General features: G+C 48.6%; 1 pseudogene; it reads left to right on the forward strand.

The window, feature by feature from the left end:
* Window positions 1-1,365: 1,365 nt before the first annotated feature.
* LOC117258358 (uncharacterized) lies at window positions 1,366-3,124 on the forward strand (annotated as a pseudogene).
* Window positions 3,125-8,724: the final 5,600 nt, after the last annotated feature.

The raw sequence follows: 8,724 nt of genomic DNA on the forward strand, positions 1-8,724 counted from the left end.
GTCGACCTTTGAGACCAAGAATCACCACAGCTCCTGGCACATCTCCTACATCGGATGAAGCACGTGGCGCTGAAATTCCTGGACCTCTCACATCATGCCCTCCGCAGCCCACCTCCAGCTTATACAGCAGCCAGCCTTAGCTGGGAATTCTAGCACCGGGATGCTAGCACCCCCCGCTGCTACATCACAGTACACCCAACAGCCGGCTTTCTCTGGGGTTTCTGGCACCGGGATGCCAGCACCCCCCGCCGCTGCATCACACTACACCCAGCAGCCGGCTTTTTCTGGGGTTTCTGGCACCGGGATGCCAGCACCCCCCGCCGCTGCATCACGGTACACCCAGCAGCCGGTTTTCTCTGGGGTTTCTGGCACCAGGATGCCAGCACCCCCCACTGCCCACCTCCAGCTTAAACAGCAGCCAGCCTTAGCTGGGAATTCTAGCACCGGGATGCTAGCACCCCCCGCTGCTGCATCACAGTACACCCAGCAGCCGGCTTTCCCTGGGGTTTCTGGCACCCGGATGCCAGCACCCCCCGCAGCCGCATCACAGTACACCCAGCAGCCGGCTTTCTTTGGGGTTTCCAGCACCAGGATGCCAGCAACCCCCGCGGAGCACTACCAACAAGCTGCACTTCATCACAGCTTTCTCCCTCAACTCATCCCAGCCCAGCGGGCAACCACCTATTTTACTCTGTCCACAGCCATTCCGCCCACTCGTCATCTTGGCACTCCAGTTTCCCGTCCTTCTCCGGTACCAGCACACTTACGCAGACAAATCACTGATGGTAATTATATCGATCTGGCTCTTCTTCTCTTGCCATCCTTGCACCAACCACTCAGCGACAGGTGTCTTGAAGACCTTGGAGGTTGCCTCCACCTGAAGGGGAACCAGTCCAACTGTTCCAGAGAACTCACACCAACTGAGTTCGCATATGCCTTCTTTCTTTATAGAGATGTCCTGTGCCCGCTCTTCCCTGGCCGTCGCCCAGAACTGGACGACTATATGTCAAATATCCTTAACCTGGCCCTCCGTTTTGGTGGCAATGGTTTTTACCAATACCACATTCACTGCACTTCCGAAGCCGCAGCTCGTCTCAATCAATTCAACAAAGCTACTTATTGGGGCACTCTTGACACAGAACTGTATTGCCGCATCTTCGTTGCCCGTGCGGCTGTGACTTGCTCCCTGTGTGGTGCCCCGTCTCATCCAGCTTCCTCCTGCTCCGTTCCAACCCGTGCAGAACCTCATCCTAGCCAGCCAAGGCGTCTGCTCTCTCCCGCTTGTCATCAGCAGCCCTGCCACCACCCTTTCTTCCGACGCCTGTATCATCCACCCTTTCCGTTAACCTTCTGGGCAGACCCATCATGCATCGAAAGGGTTGTTCCATCTGCAACAACTTCAACGACGCAGGTTGCAACATATCGCAGTGCCGCTACCTCCATGTTTGCTCCTACTGCGGAGGCGGACACACCCGTCCAGCATGCCCTCACAACCCAACTTCACTTAAACCAGGTGAGCACCTATCGACACCTATAAACATCCCTGCCTTAGTCACGGCACTTCGCAATCACTCAGATCCAGCTTTCGTGGACTTCCTTGTAAATGGTTTCAGGAACGGTTTTCACCCCGGTCTATCCATACTACCATCCTCGTTGTTTGAATGCAAGAACCTGCAGTCTGCCACAAATGAACCAGAGACGGTCGACCGCTTGCTTGCCAAGGAAGTCAGTGACAGTTTCATGATAGGTCCTTTCGTGCATCCTCCTTTTCCAGATTTCCGTATCAGCCCCCTCGGCATTGCCGCCAGAAAGTATTCAAGAAAAAAACGCATAATCGTCGATCTCTCGGCTCCCCGTGGCAGCACCATTCCCAGCATCAATAGCTTAATTCCAAGTGAAGACTTCTCCCTCCACTACACCACCATCAACCATGCCATTGCTCTCATCAAACTCGCTGGCAGGGGATCATGGGTTTCGAAAGCAGACATCACAAGTGCCTTCAAAGTTCTTCCCATTCACCCAGAGTTCTGGCGATTCTTCGGTGTCCGCTGGCACGGTGCGTACTACTTCGCAGTAAGGCTCACCTTTGGTTGCAAAAGCAGCCCCAAAATCTTTGACATCTTGTCAGAAGCCCTCTGCTGGATCCTGTCCAACAACCACGGCATTCCATTCCTCGTCCATCTCTTAGACGATTTCCTCGTCATTACCCCCACTTCATCGCCACCGGCTTCTGGCCTGGTCACCCTGACCTCAGTCTTTTCCGACCTAGGGGTTCCACTGTCAGTGGAGAAAACTGAAGGCCCCTCTACTTCCCTCAAGTTTCTCGGAATCACGCTGGACACCAATTTGTTTCAGGCCTCTCTCCCCATTGAGAAGCTAAACCGCATCAGTCTCCTGATATCCAATTTCCTCCTTGCTCCTCGCTGCACCAAACGCCAAATTGCTCTCCCTTTTGGGTCACCTCAACTTTGCCATGCGCATCATTCCCCAGGGGCGGGCATTCATCTCTCACCTGTTGTCGATCGCTTCTTCCGTGCCATCTCTTCTGGCCTTCGTTTCCCTGGATGGTTCAAGCCGTGCCGAGCTCCGCCTTTGGCTTCACCTGCTTGCAAATTGGAATGGGATCACCTTCTTTTACGATGATCACCTGACCTATCCGCAGGACATCCATCTCTTCACCGATGCTGCTCCCTCAACCGGTTTTGGGGGCTTCTATAATGGAAAGTGGTTTGCAGCAAAATGGCCCCTGGAGGTCTCCAACAAATGCCAGATCGCTTCCTCAGCTCTATTTGAAATTTACCCCATCATAGCTGCTGCCGTTCTGTCGGGCCATGAATGGTCTCGCAAGTCCATCCTCATACATTCAGACAACCTCGCCATCGTCGACATCATAAACAAAGGTCGTTCCAACTCTACATCCATCATGCCGTTCATGCGCCACCTAGTCTGGCACTCTGTTACCCATCAATACATTCTCCGTGCAGCTCATGTTCCTGGTTACTCCAATGCCATCGCTGACTCTCTCTCTCGTTTCTCATTTCAGAAGTTCAGAAGCTTGGCTCCTCATGCAGATGCCCATCCAACACCGGTTCCTCCATATTCAGCATTGACATTCAATCTGTAAATCCTGGCCTTATACCTCTGATAGTCAAAGCACAGAACTCCATAATCAACAGCCTATCACCTGCAACCTTATCATCATACTTGACAGCTTGGAAACAATTCCGTCACTTCCACAACCTGTATCACATTGCCTTCCCATCGTTCGGCCTCGTCACCTTGACTAGCTTCATCACCCATGCTCATTCCGTCATGGCCATTACAGCTCATACCATCAAGGTGTATCTTAGCGGCATCAGCTTCTTTTGCAAGCACATAACAGGCAGTCCAAGCCTAGCCTCCAACCACCCGCAAATTACTGCTCTCCTCAAAGGACTCATACGCCAAGAACCAGCTAAGATCCCTCGCCATCTCCCCCTTACATCCGACTTGCTGTTAGCTTGCATCCATACCATCTGCTCTGGATACTGCATTTACCACATCGCATGAACCTTAGAAGCCAAATTTCTGCTTGCTTTCTTCAGTTTCCTCTGATGCTCAGAATTCACCTCCTCGACCATCCACTTTGACCCACACCGCCATGCCTGCATTTCAGATTTGTCCCAATTCTCCAACGACGCCATGGTCTTCTACATCAAGCAAAGTAAAACCAACCAATCCGGTCATCCTACACCAGTCTTCTACTTCAACGTACCATCACCGCTGAATTCATTCGAGACCCTGAATAGTTATCTGCCATTCCGAAAGTCTCAAAGCGCTTCATCCACAGATCCACTTTTTGTCTCGGAAGTCGGACAAGTCGTCACTCGATTCTGGTTCCAACATCACCTCCGCCACGTACTCTCCTTATCCGGTGTTTCCCCTTTGCAGTACTCAGGTCATTCATTCAGGATCGGAGCTGTCACTTCAGCCTCCCGCAATGGCGTCCCAGAACACCTGATTAAAATCATGGGTCGTTGGTCTTCTCAAACATATCATCGTTACATCCGTTCAGACCTCAAAGATCTCAGATCTGCTCAAACCCTTCTTAATAAGTAACTGGAGGTTTTTGGGGGTCCGTCGTTGCCCGGGCGCTGTGGCGGATTCTCCAAGCCTCCCCACAACGCTTCACCGGCCAAAGAATGATGCTTCGCAGTTTTGTGTTGTTTAGTTTAGTTTAGTTTTGTTTGTTATTCAATAAATCATTCTACGTATTACTTTGATGGTGTGGTCCTTGCTAGTGAATTGGAGCTTTCCTAGTGAGTTTCAGGAGCAGGACCACACCTCAAACACACCTCTTCCATTCCCTATAAATGCCAACCTAACCTGCTCTTTCCTTTCGCTCCTGTCTTCTGTGCCCCCTCCCACCCACCCCATTCTTTCTCCCTGTTCTCCTCTCCTCCCTCTCCTTTCTCTCCTTCCTAGGGTCCTGAGGGGGTCCGTCGTTGCCCGGGCGCTGCGGCGGATTCTCTAAGCCTCCCCACAACGCTTCACCGGCCGAAGAACGATGCTTCGCAGTTTTGAGTTGTCTAGTTTAGTTTTGTTTGTTATTCAGTAAATCATTTTATGCATTACTTTGATGGTGTGGTCCTTGCTAGTGAAACTCTGGATAAAAGCATTGGATGAACTGATGGACATTGAATTACTTCCCATTGTGAAACCCTGTTCAAAGATTTTATAACATGGAATTTTTGTACAATTCATTTCTACAGAATTGAAACAAGCAATAAATCTCTGCAGACCTGTTGCATAAAGTTTAACCTTGGTGAACTATTCATTCATTGATTTCCATAGCATCTTATCCTGATACAGGACCACAGGTGTGCTGGAGCCTATCCCAGCTGACATTGCTGCCAGACTATCACAGGGCTAACACATAGAGACAGACAACCTGTCATGCTCAAATTCACAATTTAGAGTCTCCAATTAAACTGCATGTCTTTGGATTGTGGGAGGAAGCTGCAGAACATGCAAACTCCTCACAGAAGGGACCTGGCCGGCAGGTGGATTCGAATCCAGAACCCTGTTGCTGTGAGGCGACAGTGCTAACCACTGCCCTTAGTGAACTATGTGATTGTGAATTTACCCTGTTTACCACTCACTAACTGTCTTGATGGTGCTGATCTGTGAGGGTAGGGAGATTTGGAAATTTCATTTTCAATGGAGGAAGTTATCACATGAGATTCACGGGCTAATTGTATATAATCTTGCTCTGCCAGAGTATAAACTGCTCCCCTAAAGGCATCTGTACTAGTTTTACTGGATGGATGGGACAAATATTGTATATTACCTACAATTAACTGTGTTAGCCAAGACTGTGGACTGAGCTACTGCCACTCACAAACACACATTCCTGGTAAATTACCTTGGCATGTGAACGACGTATTTCTGCCATTAATCTGGCAATTCTAAGAATAAAAGATAAACTGATTGCTGCTGTGATAACTTTCCAGGGTAATAAAATTCTGTTTCTTACTTAACTGCTGTGCAATGTTTTGGCATCTGATAAACCCCCTAAACCTCAAAGCAGACTTCCTGGGTGCTATGTCATTGTCTCACCAGTAGGGTTGGATGATAGGGCCCTAAAATAATATCACAATATTTCGGGGGATTTTTGCAATGATGATATTCTTGACAAAATGACAAATTATCTTTTTTAAATTATCTTTAATTTAAGAAGATAACTTACAAAATGATCTCGTTTTTTTTAGTTTGTAAACAATGACAGTGAGATTCAGATTCTCTTTTAGCAAGCAAGAATTATTTTTTTCCACCTGGACCTTTATGCTCTGCCATTTCTCCCTCTAATCATCAGGCTGTAACCTGTGACAGGCTGTCATGATACCATAACTATTGCACATTTACATAAATGTAGTTTTTTGTTGAGCCATGGGCGTCATGTAGGTTTGCATTACCAAAGGTTTATGACAAAATCACTTGAAGACACTGAGAGAGGAGAGGGAGAGACGCTGCGCTGCTGCCAGAGGAGCCGCTGAATGAGTTCCCTCTGAGCGGTAAGTCACTAAAAGAGTCTGAGAAGTCTGGGGCTGTTCTTAAAACATCCAGGATGCCACAGTTAATTCCAAACTACTGAAGCTGCTCATCCTTTTGGAACCACTGTGGAGTTTGTAATAATTTCAATTTCAGCCATGCTTGTTGTGTTGAGTCACACCATGACGTCAATATGTCAACAAGTCGAAATATCACATCATTTTAAAAATGATGCTGGTATTATCATGAATGAGGTGATATACTACACCTCTACTCACCAGTACCTGAAACAATGCATCCATACACATCCACGCCAACTTTGAGTTGTTTTAACACAGGGTTGTTTTCTGTCTGAACACCTCTGAAGGCCCAGTTCTTTATTATCGAGTAGTATCGAGATTATCTCCCCACCCAGTAGTTATGTCATAACTATGGGAATTATCCCCATCTCTAATCGACGTGAAACATTAATAATCTTTAAGACACACCCCTTTATGAGGCCGGCATGCACCAGGCTATAAAAGCCCCATCTTGCGCATGCACCCAGTGATTCATTGATTTCCACCTGTTGGAGTCGACGTGAGAGCAGAGAGAAAAGAGAGTGGACTTTAGTGTTTTGTCCACTTACCTTCACTTAGGTTGGAGAGCTGGCCTTCGTGGGTCCCTCTCGAGGATAGCTAAACGCCGTTTCTTCTTTTTGACAAAAAGGTGACATAAATAAGATGAGAGGGGTGCCATATCTGTGTATTGCAGCTGTCCCTTTACACATGGTGGAGGCATAGCACTTCACTTGAGCCTGCTGGCTAAAACCCGACCGGGTTGGGGGGCAGTTTGCGACGTTCCTCCGGGGTTTAGTTGCCTGCTCGAACATGACAGAGTCGGGGGGCAGTTCGGGATGTTCCTCTGGGATTTAGTGGCCTGCTCAAACCCGATAGAGTCGAGGGCAGCGAGCTTCTTACCTGCACAGTTAGCCACCGCAAGGTGTAGCTGGTTTTCCAGTTCACATCTGCACAGGCTTCCCATTTCCTCATTAAAACAAAAACATCTTCCTCCAGTAGAAGTGTCCCACTGTCTGGTGTCAAAGAAAATAACCCATACTGTGGCCATACTAACTATCTGTTGGCTCAGGCAAACTAGTTAAAGACAGTTAGCAACACTATCTGTCAGCACACTTTCTGGTCATGCTACAATTACATCACTCTCTCAAAAGGAGAGAGACAGAGAGACGATGGCAAGCCAGCAAGGCCCTTTTTGTGTGGGTTGTAATGTAATGGCCATTGCCCCCCATCGATCAGGTTTTGGCTGCCTTGGTGGCTCCGGCAAAGTCCCTAATGGGCAACACGAACTGCCCAAGTAGAAACTGCAAAGTAATGGATGGCTTGTTGGGAAAAATGCATGGAGCTATGACAGTCCAGAGACAGCTGGTGTACAAGGATGCCATACTGTCCCTGTACCAGCGCCATCTGGCTGATGCATCCATGATGGTTCAGCAGGGCCAGGAAGCCCATTGCTGTGCTAAGGAGGTGTCAGGCACCTTGAAGCAAGGTCAGGTCTGGCAGCGGCCTCAGCCGCAGCAGCCCAAGGAACCTCAGCCTGCTGGGGTAGGAAGATCTGCGGGGCCGGCTGGATGCAGCATGGCGTGGTAAGTCTAAATGGGGCAGAGGACGTGGCAGTGGGCAGAGGCCAAGCCCACGCCTGATGTGACATCACCCCCAGCCTTCCCTTGCCCTCGGACGGCATAGGGGCGGACCTACTCTCCAGGGGAGGCCCAAGTCTAGGGGACTGGTGGCTGCACCCAGAGGTTGGGGAGATCTGGCACCACTTTGGCAGAGCAGTGGCTGACCTGTTCGCAACCAGGGACAATGCCTATTGCCCACTGTTCTCTTCCATGGGGTGGGACTCTCCCCCCCTGGGCGTCAATACCACGGCACACCAGTGGCCTCAAGGCCTGCTATGTGCATAGTACGACAAATACAAATGTCAACACTGTGCTCCATCAGTGGTGGAATGAGTTACCAGACTGGATGGGGTCAGCCAAATCGGTCTCTGTCTTAAAGAATAACTTGAAGAGCCACCACTTTTGAGGGTACTTACTTATCTTAGGTGCTCTTTTTCTTTATCTCTACTCTTTGTAGCACTTGCGTCTGGTGGAACAAAGAATGTGTGTTACCAGCAAGTGTTAATGCTCTTCTTATAAGGCCTCTCACAGTATTGTGCATCTTTTGTATAAGTCACACTGACAAAAACACCTGCCACATATAGGCTTTTGCCATTATCAATCAATCAATCAATCAATCAATTTTATTTATAAAGCCCAATATCACAAATCACAATTTGCCTCACAGGGCTTTACAGCATACGACATCCCTCTGTCCTTATGACCCTCGCAGCGGATAAGGAAAAACTCCCCAAAAAAACCCCTTTAACGGGGAAAAAAAATGGTAGAAACCTCAGGAAGAGCAACTGAGGAGGGATCCCTCTTCCAGGACGGACAGACGTGCAATAGATGTCGTACAGAACAGATCAGCATAATAAATTAACAGTAATCCGTATGACACAATGAGACAGAGAGAGAGACAGAGAGAGAGAGAGAGAGAGAGAGAGAGAGAGAGATGCAGGTAATAACAGTAGCTTACAACAACATTATTGAAAGTAATAATATTATAGTTATAGTTCTGGCTACTGTGGTACAAT

Source organism: Epinephelus lanceolatus, chromosome 8, assembly GCF_041903045.1.
Source record: "Epinephelus lanceolatus isolate andai-2023 chromosome 8, ASM4190304v1, whole genome shotgun sequence".
Lineage (NCBI taxonomy): Eukaryota > Metazoa > Chordata > Actinopteri > Perciformes > Serranidae > Epinephelus > Epinephelus lanceolatus.